At 40.6% G+C, this 18,958-nt stretch overlaps 1 long non-coding RNA gene across 1 annotated transcript in view; it reads right to left on the bottom strand.

Moving 5' to 3' along the window:
* LOC128823248 (uncharacterized) overlaps positions 1-18,958 on the bottom strand; it is a 209,060-nt gene that overhangs the window by 118,795 nt on the left and 71,307 nt on the right. The window contains exon 2 of the long non-coding RNA XR_008441708.1: positions 9,576-9,662. This is a non-coding gene — a long non-coding RNA (uncharacterized LOC128823248). The remainder of the gene's footprint in view (positions 1-9,575; positions 9,663-18,958) is intronic.

Genomic DNA, 18,958 nt, shown 5'->3' with positions numbered 1-18,958 from the left:
TAAATCAGAGATGGGCTAAGAAGGCCACGTTTCTGTTTTGCAGAGCAAAACCAGAGATGGTTTGCATACAAGGCCCATTTTAGCTGAACCCACAAAATCCCATTGGGTAATTGGATACAGTGAATTTCCATTCACCATAACAAGCAATCTTGGGTGGTTTGGGCTTTGTACAATGAAATCAAAGGTGGTTTGGATCCATTTTATCTGAACCATCAACATTTGGAGGGGAAGGAAGGGGGCAGTAAATGGATCAGATAAATGATTTCAGTTCTGGCCCATCTCTAATTAAAATGCATTTCAGTTTAAGTGAAAGGACTGCCAGGAACACAGTCAAGCAATAGCACTGGCCTGGAGGAAAGATTGTAAAGACAGGTAATGAAATTTGCTTATTAGACCAAATGGGAAGGAAGGATGTGGGGGGAAAAGAAATCAATACGGAAAAACAGGCCAATAGAATTCAGAAAATATTGGAGACGTACTGTACATAGAAAGATGAATGCCTGATGGAGTTCGCTGCTGAGAAATGTAATATTGATACTGTATCTTGCATTTATTCAAGATGTTCATTCTGAAGGGATCCTGACCAGCTTTCTACAAGCTTTTTATAGGAATCACTTCACCCCTCACTGAAATGAAGCCACCTCTGGGAGGAAATATGTCTACCAGCAACAGCAGCTCTACAAGGCAGTTTTGGACAGGAAGTGGTGACCAGAATCTCTGCTGGACTTTTGATAGGTAAACTGGAATATGGTCAGTTAAATGGAATTAACACCTCTAAGCGATGGCAAATTGTGCTGTGAGTTTTCTAAATGCCAAAGTGGCCAGGATGTTGGTCTTTTGGCCTCCTCCAAAATATAGTGCCATTAGCACCTGACTAACAGAGACCAGTAGCACTGCTACTGAATTAACAAACATACTCCCTAGGTATACTCCCTAGGTAAACTCCCAAGGACTGATTGGATCTGTCCCTACCTAACCCTTGAGATCTGAGGAGATGAGAGCACAAAGTAGCGAGGCCACACGCAAGTTGACAAAACCGAAGAAAAGGAACTATTCTGTCAGTGGCTGAGCAGGGGAAGGATTTGACGTTAGGATTATTTCAACTCAGGTCTTCAGTCAAAGGATGCATAGGAAAGTAAGGCAGCATACCAAAAACTTGGTTGTAAGCGGTTACCTTTTTCATATCAAGTTTATAAGTTTTAAGCTTTGGAGTGGAGCCTCCTGTGTCTAGCAAACCCACACATCTGCTCTCCCCCCTCGGCTCACCCAGTGGCAAAGGAATGTAGGTGGAATGCCTTTACACAGAGAGCAGCTCATGCAGGGAATACACAATACAGGGAAGAAACAGAAGCAAATCTCACTGAAGGATCAGGCAAGCATTAGAAGGAAAATAATATTGGCCTGTCTGCTATGACATCTAACTCTGCAAAATGTCTACACGGACCCCTAACTTCCTTCTGTCTTAAAATATCCTCCTCCTTTTCAGAGCTTTAATGCTCTATATTCTATGTCATTCTCCCTTTTAACACCTAGTTTTTCCTTTTCAATGGCCTTTCTTTCATTCGGCTGCTGCATGTACATTTACTGGCAACAGAGAAAAATCAATAAAGCAGAAGGAAATGACTTGGCAGTGTTCTGAAGTGTTAAAATAATTCCAGTTTAATTGAACCCCATTGTTTTAAACATTATTGCCAGTGGAACAGCTAAGTGACTCAGCCTGAATTTTCAAAAGCAACCAGTGATTTCGGGTGGCTCAGATTTTAGGTAACCAATTTAGACTCTTTAAAGGGATCGGCTATTCCGGAAATGATGGGCACCTGCTCTCAGAATAGCAGGCCTCCCTAAACTGTGGCATGTTGGCGACTCAAAATGTGAGCCATCCAAAATCATTAGGTACATGTGAAAGTTTAGCTCTGTGATCCTGTCAGGTGCACCTAGCTATAGATAAGTCTACAGCAATAAAAGGATGAAGTACAACCAAAAATGCAGATAAAATATTGCATTAAAATTTCAACAGCAAAGATTCAAAGTGAGATTAACAGCAAACATCATTAACCGAGTGCATTTCAATCAGTCTCCGTGTAAATTACTACTAGTTAATATTTATTTTGCTGTAGCATCAAGAGGCCTCAGTTTGTATTGGGACCACATATAGAGACAGTCTTTTTGACCTTATCAGAACAGTCCATTTCAATTTCTAGGAAATGCATTGATTTTGATGAAAAGGTGTTTTCCAATGGAAAATTTCTGATCAGCTCTACAGCGTACAATATAGGTAGCCCTGTGCTCTATTTATAGTTAGAGTGTGTGTTTGTGTGTGTGTGTGTCTCTGTCTATTTTTCTGGTCCTGATATTGCAATCTGTTTGGAGCAAGTGTAAGGTTCTGCCTGTGCGGCTCAGGCTGTGGTACTGGGTCCTCAACAGGAGCATAAGACACCTGCTACAGCTACCACCTAACAGAGATCTCCTGTTGTCTTGGAGCTGAAAGTCTATGGTATTGTGTTAAGTCCAGGGAAAATTCAGAACTGCCAGGAGCAGAGCTATACCTGTAAAACCAGACTACACATCCCAAGGATGTACAGTGGTTGTAGTTGTTAAGGGCAACATTTTAAAGTGCTCACTGATTACTTTAGTGCCTGACTTTTCAGGACCCCTACTTGAGATGCCTGGAGCCTGATTTTGAAAGGCTCTGAGCCGCCACTGCTCCAGCGGACTTCGGAACATTCTTACTGACTTCATTGTTCCCACTGACTTCCGGGTGCCCAGAACCACTGAACCTCAGAGCTCAGATCTCTCCGTCAACTCAGAGGCACGTAAAATTAGATAGAACTTTTGAAAATCCCCCTCACCTCGCCCCAATTACTATAAAAGAAAATTAACTTGAATGTAAAGAATGGGGCAAGTTCTGGCTGGTTGCAAAAATACCCCTTAAAAGAAAGTACAATAACGTTGCAGAAGCAATTTCATTGTACGCCCATATTCTGGGTGGCAGCACCCCATCCTCCACAGACCTTCCCTCAGCCTGCACACATTATTTATGCCAGGAGTGTGAATAATATGAACAGGAGGAAGTAATTAATTGCTGCTGGAGGTTCAAGGGGCATATGCCCACAAATATGCAAGCCCATGCCTTTCCTAATGCTTATGCATCTCTGTGCCTTCTGTTGCAGAGATCCTATGAAATATGTGCACGCTCTCTGTTTTAAGGCAACCGCAATCAGGGTGGGAAAACATCTGCCCTCAAACTCTCTCATGTGGGGTTCTTGGGTTTATTGACAGGAGCATAGATCCACATGGTAGTCATAATGTAGCCCATTGTGTGCGTTACTGCAAATAGGTTAAATCAATAAAACAGTAAAACTCTTCTTGTTCTTGTATCAAATACCACCCATATCTAATGCTTCCAGGATGCCTTCTGATCCCAGAAGGTCCTGTCTATTTGATGCCTTCACTTCCTGGGTATCCAAAAATGCTTCCCAAAGGAAAAAGGGCCAAGATATTAGTTTTCTTTTTTATAAAATATTTGTGGGAATTTAGTGGTGGTGAAAGGTGCCAGATTGACCAACCTCAGAGTTCTCACCCCACACAAGAGAATCAGCACAGGCAAGCTTCCTCCTCAGTGTATCTCAGCCCTGACCTCATGGGGTCATTTGTAGGGAGGCAAGAGGAATTCTGCTTAGCTTCAGTGACGAGTGTGCCAACAAGAAGGCCAATTAATGCTGACTATGTTGGCAAGCTGGAGTGAGACCACCAGACTGTTCCAATGTGTCACGCAACAGCCATCAGATGGAAACAATTTCAAGGCCAGATCTTCAGCTGGTGTAAACTGGCATAATTCCACAGAAATCAAGGAGAGCTATGCTGATTTACAACAATGGTCTGGATTCAAACCAACCACCCAGAGTTGTAAGGCCCTATTTTCCATGCCAACCCCCGCCCTCCCAATATTCCAGTTGGTTTTTATTTCCTGCAAGTTGGCACAGGAGAGCCTGCTGGACTTTGAGTCAATACCAAAGCCATCATTGGCAAGAACTTGAAGAATAATGATGGGCTAAGGAGAAAAGCACCCATAAAAACTAAATTAAAAAATCCCACCTCACTTAGCATTAGACATTGGACTTGGACACGGCGTTCTGTTCAGAGAAAAACAGCCGTTTTTTAAAGGCAGTTCTTTATGTAGTGAAATTCTCTCGGGATTTTGGGTTTCATACACATGGTTACTCAAAGCCAGGAGGACCTTCAAATTCTGTGTAACCACAGAAGAGTTAGAGTATGACAGAAAGGAAAACTTACTAGAATGCACCATATTGGTATATATGTGTATATGGACATACATGTGGAGGACCAGCTGGGATAGAGGCAGAGCTGAGTATGGCCTGTAATGCAGCAGACAACTCATCCCACCTCTGCTTAGTAGAACTGACTGATAAGGGGTAATTATTTTTCCATTAACAATTTTGAATCCCCCCCCGGCCAAAATTTCCCATGAAAATGCTTCATATTTTAGACAAGAAAACTAATCCAAACCAAACAACACTTTTCTCTCTCCTCCTCAGCTCCCAGGGCAAAGTAAAAAGAGGCAGGGGGAGGAGGAGGGAGAGGCAAGAAAGGAGTATGCCGGGCAAAATGGAAAAAGTTTTGGTTTTCAAAAACCGAACATTTTTCAGTTTCTAACTGAAAAACCCAAACCATTTTTTTTAAAGTTTTCAATAATAATAAAAAATTCAAGCATCTTTACTCTTAGCAGCCTGGTATACAAGCTGAATGGGAGAAGGACATAATGCAACTTGGTTGTACCTTATAAAAAATAAACCCCTCTGTTCTGATGAATTAGACCACACGCCTTCAAGAGCAAGGGACTGTCTTTATCACGGTCTTTTGTACTGGACACATGAATAAGAATAAGAATTGATGACAGGTGGACCCATTCCCAATTCACTATCTGAGCTCCCTGCCCCAAGTTTAGGGGGGTAGATGTAACATTTGGATCCAGGGGGATGGGGAAGGTTTATAATTTGTGTTATTTGGATTGCAGTACCAGCCAGTCCCCACTATGCTAAGTACTTTACAAACACAACAGGTGTCTAGAGGCCAGCGTGTCTAGAAAAGTCTAGGTTCCCATTGTGCTACTCAGCACACATGCATCGCAGGACAGGGCTCTGTGGAGCTGCAATTCAATTCGTACACTCAGATTTTCAGGGGTTTAATCTGGATCATTAAGGAAGAGGACTTGTTTTTTAAAGAAAAAAATGGAGTTTGGAAAAAGCATTCCTAAGAGAAATGGGTGTGTGTGTGTGTGGGGAGGAAAGGGGGCACCCTCCTTGAGAAACACTCAGGCAAAAGTGGTGTCAAATTATTTGCCAATAGCTCCTCTCGTTTGGGGTACAAAAGACTCCCCCAAAAAAGGACCACACAATAAAAGGAAAGCCTGTCTGAAGTACTGTGTTTTGCACATTGTTAAACTGAAGCAATCTGTTCTAGTGAACCCTTTTCAAAGAGGCCATTTCTGTGTGAAAAAGCCAGTTCTGTGGAGCTGGAAGGCATACAGCTGTAGACAGCTGTGGGGCTGGTACTGTTACAGAATCATTTAAAGAGGGAATTCTGGCATGCCGACGGGAGGCCCGAGAAGGGTTGCTCGGCTGCAAAGTACAGTTTGCTTCTGTATTCGCTGGGATGCATTCACCTTCCTTTGCTGCTCAATCTAACAAATAGGGAGCTTGTTGAAGCTAAATTAGTCAAAACTGGAGCTTTTTTTCTTTTTAATAATTCTAATTTTTTTTTCTTCAAAAAAATTCCCTCCGGTGACCTCTTTCTCCTGGCAACCTTCCAAATCATTCCAAGGATTCTACTGCACTGTCGGTATCACCCTGTGCATGGTATGAATAAATCCACCACTCCCCAGTGCTCAAGGAGAATTCTGCTGCTCCATGTGTTTCTAAATCGTTCCACACTTTCCTCTGAGGACAAGCCAATACCAAAAGGGTGCATCTGTTCTGTACTCTTGCTCTTTCCAACAATGTAAAACCACACACATTGCTATTATTAATTATTTGTATTACGGTGGTGGCTAGAACCCCATTTGAGATCCTCTCAGAGCAGCAAAATGAGGAGGGAGCCAGGGGCCAGGAGCTGGTCCACCATGTCAAAAATGCTTATTTGTATAAAACCAGAAGGGTTCTTTAACCACCTAATGCCAGTGAGGAATATCACCAGGTGCCTGGCTAATTAAGGTGAACCGGGGCAGTAGCAGTGCTATGTTGAAAGACGGCTACGTGAGGTTGTCTGAACAGTTGAAAACTATCGTGAAGAGCAAACATCAAGCCAAATCACCTTTCCCGTATTAAGGGCAACTAGTCCACATGTTTTGCAGCGCCAATGTAACTGATCTAAAAGTGTATGCCTCTACTACCTGAGCTAAAAGCGTTGTAGTCGTCTTAGTCCCAGGATATTAGAGAGACAAGCTAAATGTGTCCAGCTACCACTAAAGGGGGAGACAAAGTGTGAGTTACAGTAACATGACACTTCACTTCATTGCTGGTATCTGAACATCGGTGAGGCTCAGGGCAGGAAAGAACCAACATGGTAGCCATGTCTGTGAATACTATCCACTTGGGATTGGGGTGTTTGCAGTGATGTGAGGGAGACAAGTGGAGAGCTTACCCAGCTGGGAAGGGAAGGAAGCAGGAGTGAGGAAAGAGTTTGGTCCATGTTACAGATGGTGCTGGAAGGACAATTATAGAAACTAAATTATTTGCCCTGCATTTGAAGGGTTAATGGATTTAAGCTTTCATCTTCCCAGAAAACATGCTGAAAACTTAGCCAAAGACATATTTAAACAGTTTGTTTGCTAGCAAAACAATGCGATTTGACTTTTGTTGCATTGTTGTTGTTGTTAAGAGGAACCTCATAGGAATTCTGTAAAATTCTGCCCACAAAAGCAATTTGTATAATTTTAATGCTGCTCCTGCATTAGAAAAATGTTTGTTTTTAAATGCACTTTTTATTGTTTTCATTGTTTGCACATTAAATGCACATCAAAAGCAATTCATGAAGCTGGGCATCAAAATTCAAGCTTCATTCTCTAAAAAAATTTCGGCAAACATGGAAATGTAGGAAAGAACCAAGATTCCTTCTCTTAGAGGGTAAAAATAATGGCCACTACTTTGAACCTTGGGTAGTTATTTATAGCAATGCAAAGGGAAGGTAAAAGCCTACTAATGGTGAGAGTGCATAGAGAATTCTGCATTGATAGCATAGTACATCCACTTTGCACATGTGTATATGTCAGCTAGACCTGGCTGAACTTTTTCAAATGAAAAAGTTTTTCCCCCATCAAACAGCCTTCTCTGAAAAAACTAAATATTGCATGAAAATGTGCCAACATTAATTACAATTACTCGTTTCTCCACAACATTTCCCATGTTATTTTTAAACAAATATTTAAACAGCAATTTTTATCAAACTCTTGTTCAAGATTGTATGGGCTATTGGACATTTTCATTTGCGGAAAACTTGCTCTCTTATTTTTGGTAAATGGAAAATTCAGAAAATGATTTCAATAAAAAACTTGGTAAATATATTACAAAAAATTGAATGAAAGGTGGAAAATGGGTCTGTTCTGAATCCTGTGAAATAGAAACAACTTCGATATTTAGAAATATTTCAGAACCCACTTTTTAAAAATTCTCTCTCCTGATAACACAAATGACAAAGTAATGGAGCATCAGGCCCCGAGGTTTATTTTACGCTTTAAATATTGGATTCCAACATAGAAAACTTGCAAAGCTATAACAGAAAGCAGACCAGAGAAGTCTTGTAGTTAGCAAAGGGTCACTGAATCAAGAGATTTGGATTCTACTCCCAGCTCCCCCACTAGCTTGATTGTTCAACCTCATACTAGTCTCTTCACTCTCTATGCTTCGGTTTCCCCATCTGTAAAATGGGAACAACAATACATGGGGGGACCGGGGGGTTGAAGCTTAGTTCTTTGATGCTTGAAATGTGTTTTGCAGTCTTACAATGGAAAGCAGTAGAGAACCACAAATAATTTTTATTATTAGATTTGTATAGCCTTATTATGACGACAAGTATCGTGGCACAAAAGTGGTCAAGATCTCAGTTTCAACAGAAAAATGGCACTTCAGACAACTGCGCCAATGCAAACAGTGCCACCTACTGAACCACAATCCTTCATGTGGCAGTAAAGAGTAATTTAATGGTAACTGTGCCCTTTACAGGAAAGCATCACCACCAAATGGGACCAGCTGTTTGTGGTGTGAATACAAAGCTGGCTACTAAGAAACCAACACAGCAATACAGAGTAATAGAGCAAAAATTATAAAACCTCTGGATTTTGAATTGGACCTATGTCAGTAGGATCTTCATGTATCCATCTGTGCATGTTATATAATAAGGTCAACACATTAAGTAAAGGTCAGAGTTACTGGGATTTGGGGGGGGGGGAGAGAATAGTACAAAATATGGTCCTGCATTCCTTCACACCTCATGAAATCCTGTCTCCAAATGGTAAAACAAATGAGGAAAGCAGCAAGTTGCCTACTGTAACAATTCTAGAGCAGCTGTAAACGTTTTACTGAGTAAGTGCATGCAAGTGCAGTTTGAGCAAATACAATGCAGTGAGTGCCGTGCAGAAAGCAGACTTGCAGACCTTCTTTTAAGAAAGGCAAGCTGATGTGGTTGGGCAAACATGTCTAATGAAAATCAAGAATTGCACTGATGAGCTGATGTTTGCACAGCACATTGGAGTAAAGCACTATAGGTGAAATTCACTCCTGTGCAGAAAGCCAACAAAGGCTATGCAGTTGGAGCTCTTAAATCCCATCTAAACCCTTAAAATAAGAGTTACATGGGACTTGAATATGCACATAGGCGCTTCTCTTATTATTTATGATGATGAAATCCACCACCTCCACTGCATGATCAGCCCACTGCAAGTACTGACTCCTCTTGGTTCATGGTTTAACTGCTACAAACTAAAGCAAGATTAATCCCTGGTTAGGGTGCTAGCCTGGGAGAGTCCAGAGACTGAGATTTAATACCCTGTTCCACCACTGATTTCTTGCGGGACCTTAACCAAGCTCTGTGCCTCAGTCCGCCACCTGCAAAAGGAGAACAGCACTTCCTTATTTCACAGTGGGGTTATGAGAATAAATACATTAAAGATTCTGAGGTGTTCAAGTAATATGGTAATAGGGGTCATTAACGGTACCTAAGATAGATACACATAGCTCTCCAGTGGACCAAGTCCAATGTCAGATAACTAGCTTCTCACAGCAAGAGTTCAAACGAAATGGAAATAAGGCTGCCTGCAATCAGAAGATTCCTCTGTTGGTGCAAGTTAGCATCACTTCATAGATATCAGTGCAGCCCTCTTGATTTGTATCAGCTGAGGATCTAGCCCAGAATGTAACTATTGAAGCTTTTGCAAGGTCCCAGTGCTCTCACATCTAACTCTAATTCAGTCACCTTGAAGACTGAAGTTAAGATTTCCATGATGTTGAAGACTCACAGTGGAATAGGTTTACGTGTGTTGGTGTCAAAAAACAAAATCTTACCTGCAGTCCTTGCAGAAGGTCTAATCTCCACTGGGAGTCCCACATGCACAGGGATGTAACAGGTCCCTCGGGTATAAAATTTGTATCCTAAAAAGAACCATTTATATTAAATGTACCAAAAGGTTAAGCAAGACTTGAGAAGAGTTACTACTAATTTAGACCTTGAACTTGCAAAAACATATGCATACGCATGACTTTAAACAAAGGAGTAGCCCCAACAGAACTAGCCATATGATTAATAGATTTTAAGGACAGGAGGACCCATTAGATTCATCTAGTCCTGTATAACACAGAACATAGATTGTCACTCAGTTACCCCCTGTATTGAACCAAGTAACTGGTGTTTGACTAAAGAGCGCACATTCCAGAAAGGAATCTAATCATGAAGAGATGGAGATTCCACCACTTTTGTTCCAATGATTAATCACCTTCATAGAAAAAAAATGACTTTTTTCTAACTTGAGTTTGTCTGGCTTTAACTTCCAGCCATTGGTTCTTGTTATGGCTTTCTTAGCTAGGTTAAACAGCCCTGTTAGAGCCTGGTATTTTCTCCCCATAAGGGTACTTATACACTGTAATCAAGTCACCCTCAGTGTACTTTTTGATAAGATAAACTGAGTGAGTTTCTGAAGTCTCTCACTGCAAGGCATTTTTTCCAGACCTCAAATAATTTTTCTCTCTCTTCTGTGCACCCTCTCCAGTTTTTCAATATCTTTTTAAAAGTACATACAGCAGAACTGGATGCTGTGATTGAAGTTAAGCATGGATGCAAGTCTTTGCAAGATCAGTGTTTTAATCTGATGTTCCAAGGAAGCTAAATTTTGTAAGTTGGATTCACCTTATTAAACCATAAACATCACTCAATCTAGAGAGGATCATCACTGGAGATGAACAAATAAAGCAAAACAATTGCCTCATGAGAAAATTTTTCTTTTCCTTTAATGCTTTTTATTGAAATACATTTATTTAATATTAGGGCTGTCAAGCTATTAAAAAAAATTAATCACGATTAATAGTGTGATTAAAAAATTAATTGTGATTAATCGCACCATTAAACAATAATAGAATACCATTTATTTAAATATTTTTGGATGTTTTCTACATTGATTTCAATTACAACACAAAAAGTGTACAGTGCTCACTTTATATTTATTTTTGATTACAAATATTTGTATTATAAAAAACAAAAGAAATAGTATTAGGTGAATAGAAAAATACAAGTACTGTAGTGCAATCTCTGTCATGAAAGTTGAACTTACAAATGTAGAATTATGTACAAAAATAACTGCATTCAAAAATAAAACAATGTAAAACTTTAGACCCTACAAGTCCAATCAGTCCTATTTCTTGTTCAGCCAATCACTTAGACAAACAAGTTTGTTTACATTTGCAGAAGATAATGCCGCATGCTTCTTGTTTACAATGTCACCTGAAAGTGAGAACAGGCGTTTGCATGGCACTGATGTAGCTGGCATCGCAAGGTATTTACGTGCCAGATAAGCTAAACATTCGTATGTCTCTTCATACTTCAACCACCATTCCAGAAGACATGTGCCCATGCTGATGATGGGTTCTGCTGGATAACGATCCAAAGCAGAGTGGACCGAAGTGTGTTCATTTTCATCATCTGAGTCAGATGCCACCAGCAGAAGGTTGATTTTCTTTTTTGGTGGTTCGGGTTCTGTAGTTTCTGCATCTGAGTGTTGCTCTTTTAAGACTTCTGAAAGCATGCTCCACACCTCGTCCCTCTCAGATTTTGGACGGCACTTCAGATTCCTTAACCTTGGGTCGAGTGCTGTAGCTATTTTTAGAAATCTCACAGTGGGACCTTCTTTGTGTTTTGTCAAATCTGCTGTGAAAGTGTTCTTAAAACAAACATGGGCTGGGTCATCATCTGAGATTGCTATAACGTGAAATATATGGCAGAATGTGGGTAAAACAGAACAGGAGACATACAATTCTCCCCCAAGGAGTTCAGTCACAAATTTAATTAACACATTTGTTTTTAAATGAGCATCATCAGCCTCGAAATGGTGGCCGAAGCATGAAGCGGCATACGAATGTTTAGCTTATCTGCCACGTAAATACCTTGCGACGCCGGCTACAAAAGTGCCATGCGAATGCCTGTTCTCACTTTCAGGTGCCATTGTAAATAAGAAGCAGGCAGCATTATCTGCCATAAATGTAAACAAACTTGTTTGTCTTAGCAATTGGCTGAACAAGAAGTAGGACTGAGTAGATTTGTAGGCTCTAAAGTTTTTACATTGCTTTTGTGTGCAGTTATGTAACAAAAATCTACATTTGTAATTTACACTTTCACAATAAAGAAATTGCACTACAGTACTTGTATGAGGCAAATTAAAAAATACTATTTCTTTTGTTTATAATTTTTACAGTGCAAATATTTGTAATAAAAAATAATATAAAGTGAGCACTGTACATTTTGTATTCTCTGTTGTAATAGAAATCAATATACTTGAAAATGTGTTTAATAAAATTTTAAATTGGTATTCTACAGTGCGATTAATCGTGATGAATGTTTTTGAGTTAATCGCATGAGTTAACTGTGATTAACTGACAGCCCTATTGAATATCTGTTGTTTTACTCTGAGGATTTTGAATACTCCAAATTTCAGCTGTATTGTTTAGTTGCTAAAATAAGCTATATGCTATTGTTTCTGTTCTCTTACTGGACGAACATGCAGGTGTGTAGCACCCTTTACAAGTCCCCCTAAAATGACTGGTCTACGGAGGGGATAACAGCCTGCCAGTTAATGGAGTTACTCCTTTAGCACAAATGTAAGTGGTCCTGGGTTCAAATCCCACTGATTACCCAGTGCAGTATGGGCTTTACACAAGCATGTCTGTTGAGAATACTTTAATGAGTGTGTTTTAAATCTGGTTGCTGTAAACAGTTGCGTATGCAACTTTGACATTCTGTTTTCCCTGAACATTTTTGCCAGTAAAACATAATCAGCGTGAATAGCCACAGAAAAACTAAGACAAAAGGGTCACAGAAGCAGCCAAAGCAAATCCATTGCAAAATTTGCAGTAAGTTGTGTGAGCTATTCACCACGTATTAAGTTTGTTGTCTTTCTGGCACCAAAGAGCTAATATTTTCTGTCTGTACGTGTTACATTTGTATTCATTTCCTTGCAGGAACATTCAATACCAAGCTCAGACTATAAATTATATTCTGTTTGGACATTCTTCATACTTTGTATATTTTACCAGTAAATATTTAATTTATCATACAGTATAGAATGCTACCCCACTTCTTAAGTGACAAATTGGTACTTTAATTAAAAAAAAGGCCTAGAATTTTCCAGGTTCAGAGTGGAAGCTTAGGTTGTGTTTTAGGTTTCTGTCAACACCCAATAGTGACTACAAAGTCAATGGTGAAGAAAACCAAAACAGATCAGTATCTATATCGATTCATAAATTCCCTGCATGACACAGGACCTGGATCTTCCCCCAAATAATTCCTGTTTGAACGAGAGCAGATCTTTTAGAAAAACTTCCAATCTTGATTTAAAAGTTGCCAGGGATGGAGAATCCAACACAACCATGGATAAGCTGTTCCGATGGTTAATTACCCTCACTGTTAAAAATTTAGACCGCAACACCTTCACTGACTGGAAGGAATTCTAAAAATGTTAGACCCGATTCTGAACACATCTCCCTTTGAGAACTCAAGAGAAACGGTTGTCATATGTTAATCTTTTAGGGTGATTCTGCCACTACGCAGCGATGACAAGAGATGAGTAATGCTCAGAACACTGAAGAAAAGATAGCCTTGTGAGTAGACCATTGTGTTTATTCAGTATTTTTCCATGAGCTCACGGCAATATGACGTGTGTGTTGTCTGGGGCCTCTCCGAGAGAAATGCTCACACTCTAATAATTCCCACTGAACTCTCAACCAATGACCTGTTTGCAGAGAAAGCACAGACTCTGTCTACATTAAGATTCACATCCTGAGGATTGGCCTTGTTGTACCTGGTCCAGCTCAGGGATGGGAGAAGGTGCAAAGGAGCCTACTCTGTTTTAGAATTGTGGCCCCCTTGGGACATTCTAGCAGCTGGGGAATGGCTGGAGGCTGTAGTTCCTTGAACAGTGTCTCTTTTTCTACAAACATGCTGTATTCCCAGAGGCTGCAAAGCTGGGGCAGGAGGAGAGGGGCCCAGGACTTGTCTATTTGCCTGAGTGTGTGTGGCAGAAGTGTTCACGTGACTAACCTGAAACTTCAAAAGTTACCCAGTCAGGAAGCAGAAACACTACCATGTGACTTAAGTTCAAGACAGTGCAAATAGAGTCTGATCCCACAAGGTGCTGAGCATTGTCAGCTTCCATTCAGGAGCACACAGCAGATCCACAAAGGTACTTCGGCACTGAAGTCCCAGTTTTAAGCTCCACTGCAATCCACAAAACTCCTGTTCAGTTGCTGTCTAACTCTATAGGTGCCTAAGTTTCTGCCTCTGGGCTTAGGCACTGCTGCCTTATTGTAGGCGTCCGGACACCTATCTCCCCAGCACACTCCACAAACCAGGGGAAGAGAGGCAAAGGAGCACCTATCTTACCTGGGCAGCCTGATCTAGTAGGAGCAGCAACCATTCAAAACCAAAGTGGCTGTGAATAGCATAAACCACTTGGTGAATAACTGAGGATAAGAAACGAAATCAGTACAAATCAAAGTCTGTTCCCAGATCAGTGAACATAACTCCATCCAATGTATTTTTCGCTGAAGGAAGGTCCTCTAGCACTGCTCACAGCGTCCCGTCCTCCCTCTGATCCCGGCTTTCTTTTGATTCTGTGGCCTTCCTCCTCCTGGCATTTCTGGCTGGCAGGGTTGGAAGTACTCGGATGAGATTCAATACCACGAGTGAGCAACTGAAGCTGCTTCCTCCACCTCCTCTTCTGCAGCTCAACAGGAGGCAAACAAAACTTCTAGGAGGTTGACTGTGTGGTTAAGGTTGGCAGGGTTCAGGTTGCCTCAGTTCTTGCTAAGATCCACCAGAGAATATCAGAAGCTTCCTTTCCATTCTGCAGCTTAAAGAGGAGCTATCAGCAATCTCTGGGTCAGACCGTGCAGAGTTAGCCCCGAGAAAGAACTTGGAGGATATTACTCATTATTATTTATGTGAGAACAGCTGTGATCTGGGCCCCATTCTGCTAGGTCCTGTACAGACAGGTCCCTGCTTCAATTAATTTAAATAGACAGGCCAATCAAAAGATGGGAGGAGAAACAGACACAAAGAGGGGACATGACTTGCCTGACATCACACAGCCGGTCAGTGTCAGAGCCAGGACCAGAATTCTCTTACCTTTGGCCCCGATCAAGGAAAGCACATAACCATGTGTGTTACTTTAAAACACGAGTGTCGTACCATTGACTTCAAATGCTCTGCTACATTGGAGCCTATCTACAATGTCACCGTTCAGTGCTTCCTCCTAAAACCTCTTCTCCAAAGCACCAGCCAGGGGGGCTACAGTATAACCTTCTGGTCTGCATCCAGATTTCAAAAAACCCTCAGTTCAGAAGTGTTTAGATCCAGGTTTTAAAGGTCAGGCCTATCTTGAACCACTGCCAAAAAAGGCTCAATTTGTTGTGTAGCTTGTTTTCAACATTGTGAGTCATTTCCCTTGACTTGCTTTCTCCTTCAGCTCTATTTCACTATATTTTTATATACAATCATTCCTAAAACAATTGTAAATCCTTCTCTAGAGGGAGCCAAGAGGGATGGTGCCACAAGACAATTCTCACCTCTCCATCCTCACCCATTTCCTCTGCTCATGGTTTACAAATAGGTCAGCAAGTCTACATTACATGTAACATCTTTGCACAAGGTGGGTTTGTTCCCCTCTAGTGGCTGGTCCAAAGAGAGGATAAAAGTCTACTGCAGCTGTCAGCTAATGAAACTAACACCAAATGCTAATGGAGTGAACACCAAGAGTGTGTTACCAGTAGATACTTTGCAGACAAGACATGGGCCCTGTCCCAAAAGGCTAATATATCTAAAGGTCTCATCTGTTGCTCTCCACCAATGGCTATGATATTCTTCTGACTTGTATGGTACCATCTTTATTATTTTCACCTCCCTTGTCTCTCTCAGGATTTCATCTCCATCTGCCACAATGTATCAGAGTGAATCTTAACAAGCAGATTTTAGGTGCTCACTTTTTTTTTTCTTTTTTCTGTTTTTGAATTCCCACACTTGACATGAGGGTTAAGATGAGTTTTTACATTGTACACACACTGCAATCGACTCACCTCTTGACTTTTTTCTGCCTGCATCTCAATTCCCCACCACTCTCCTCCAGACTTTCATTTCATTCTTACTTTGGAAATGATAAATCTTCTTGTTTAGTAATGTTTTCTATGAACATCTCATCAGCCACTTTAGCCTTTACAGTACCAACCAGAGAAAACTCCAACTGTCTAGACGCTTTAGCATTTAGCTACCCTTAATAGATCTAGGGCTATAGACTTCAGCATTCAACAATGCTCGTGTAGGGGCTTTTTTATGAACAAAGAATCCCATTCCTTACTAATTTACACTTTACTTCTCCTTACATGAGTTCTTTAAGCTCCTTTCATCTCTATCTTCTTGCTACCAAGCTTGTCATTTTCCAGCGTGTGTTCAGCAGCTTTTATTTTATTATATCCAGCCAAATCTTCTACTAATATTACCCATTAGTTTACAATCAACTGTGTTACATTTTTCTTCCATCCACCTTCAAGTTGCTCCTCTTGGTTTCTATGCTAGACATAGTTGCCTTACAATAGATAGGACAGATTTTTCAGTGTTTGCATTTCCTTTATACATCCTGATTTTTGGAGGGTCCAATAAAACAGGGCTGTCATTCCTATACAGCGTAATTTGGAACCTGGTTAAGAATTTTGACCAAAATAGAAACAGGAATTATCATACTGGGTCTGACCAGTGTTCCATCTAGTCCTGTCTCAGCATAGCCAGCAACAGCTCCTTTAGAGGAAGATACAAGAAAGTCTGCAATTATGACCTGCCCATTCAGTTTTAGAATCCTGCAGTGTTTAAAGTTGAATGCCTAAACTTTGGGACCAGGCCCCCCCACCATTCAAGAGAGCACTTAAACACATGCTAAGTGCTTTCCTAAATACAGATGCTATCCTGAATCAAGGGCAACATTCAGTTCAACCCAATCGTCAGCAGTGCTGACCATCCTCAGCTCTATTTAAAGTTACAGATACTCAGAACCATTGAAAATCTGGTCAAGATTATTTTGGTCTCTAAATATGAATTTAAGTGCCTAACTGTAAGGCACTTCTGAAGACTGGGTTAAACTGAATTTTACCCTCATCCTTCACTAAGGCTTCTAGGCACCACTAGCCTTAGAGAAGGATCAGGGTCATATTGTGCCAGGTGCTGTACAAACATACTAAAATGCAGAGCGGGATGAAAACTGTCTAAAAGTGGTACCATGAAATACAGAAAACTGCTGTAAAAAATCTATATCAAGTAATAACCTGTAACAACAATAGAGCAGCACAGTACACTTCCATATGGATTCTTTTTTACTGAAGAACATCCAAAGCAAAGACTTCTCACTTTGAAAGAGTTGTGTGTTACTCACAGGCGGTGTTTTGACATCAGAGCCACCAGAAATGTGGTAGAGAATTATTTACCTTTGGCATGCCTGCCGCTAAAGTATTGGCTTCCAGTCAATCAATGGAAATGTTAGTTCTTAGTGCTTTGCATGCCTTACATTCTTGGAATAATACAATTCTGTATCAAAATCTATTGCTATTGCTTGATTTATGAAAATTGCTACAATGTGCTGTATTCATACTAGGCTTATTGGATCAAAAAGAGAGAAAAAATAAATATAGTAAATTTTTAAGCCAAGAGAGGGCGGTTATTGCCATCTAACATGTCAAGCTGCAGTTCTTACAGAAGTTGTTTGCTTCCTAAATGTGACAATTTTATTTCAGAAGGTGATGATGTTTTGAGACTCTGTTGCAACCTGTGGACTAAGTCATGGTTGATTTGTTCTCCAACATTCTTTGGATTTTGTAATGTGTCAATACATCATGTTAATGCAAGCTTTTTTAAAAATGAGAAAAGAAAGCAAAAGCTCCCTTCCTTTTTAAGTATGAGTAATCTATCCAAATCCTACTGAGGCACACAAAGGAACGCCAGCAATTTTCCTTTTCATAAAATGCGGACTTTCTTTAAACACTTCCTCCCTGCGTTTTCAAAGCACGATTCTATGAAATGAAGGGGAAATGACACCCTTAGCCATTGAAAAGGAGATTATGTAAAACTGGTTGGAGAAGCCAGCCGTGCTAATGCAAATACAAGTATGATCTTATTCATAAGTAGCTATTGTGCGAGAACTACATGTGTTTCCTGGATGTGCGGTCTACTTAAAATTTTGCATTGTGTGAATGTTGGGCATTTTTAAGGAGACATTATCCAGTTTATTAAATTTTTGTTTTTCATACAGTTTTAATTTTTTTCTTTTAAGACGACATGGGTCTGACTGTCCATTGTGCTGAGCACTCAACTCCAACTCAAGTCAATGGGAGCAGTGGACAGCTCTGAAAATCCAACCTTGAATCAATTTTGTGCTCCCAAAGACACTGGGTAGATATCTGTCAGGAGTAGGGATCTGATTCTCCTTTCATTTATGGCCTGTGTCTGCTATGTGCTGCTAGCAGCTACTGACAAGTGCTGAGTGCTCTCAATGCCTACTGTTTTTGACAGGACTCTGCACTTCCCACACATCTTGCAGGATTGAACCCGTCTACTGTTTTTGCAATAGTATAAACTCCATTGAGTTCAATGTACATAAAGCCCCGATTCAGCAAACCCACTTAGCATGTTTTTAAGCATATGTTTTAGTCTCATTTTGAAATCAACAGACTTAAGCCCATGCGGAATTGGAGCCTTAATTCGGTTTTACACCATTTGAAGTGAGATCAGAATCACAACCTAGTCACAAAGCACCAGGTAAAGTTATCTCAAGCACTGAGTTTGAATTGCACACCAAACCCTTTTCAGTGCCTCAGAGGCCAGGAACAAAAAAGGCAGATGACAGTAGCAAAACCAGTGTCCAAACGAACTAGCTAATATCCTCAACCAAAGCTGAAGAACGGAGTCTTTTCTTGGTGGATAACCTGGACTTTTGCTGGGAAAGAAGTAGACACTGTACACTTCTGTCTCACACTTTATATACACTGTTTGTGCATGTGCTATAGGGCAACCAGCACTCCTTTTGGCTCTAGTACTTGTTAATCTTCTTGGCTTTGAAGGAACTTCCCCAGGGGTGGGAGGAAATGTGTGGTCTTGAACGTGTGTTTTACTTTTGATAGGTGGAGAGACCCTAATTAATCTTCATTAT

The sequence above is a fragment of the Malaclemys terrapin genome, chromosome 15 (genome assembly GCF_027887155.1).
Source record: "Malaclemys terrapin pileata isolate rMalTer1 chromosome 15, rMalTer1.hap1, whole genome shotgun sequence".
Lineage (NCBI taxonomy): Eukaryota > Metazoa > Chordata > Testudines > Emydidae > Malaclemys > Malaclemys terrapin.
Note: the sequence above shows the minus strand (reverse complement) of the source record. Positions and strands in the feature narration are given on the sequence as shown.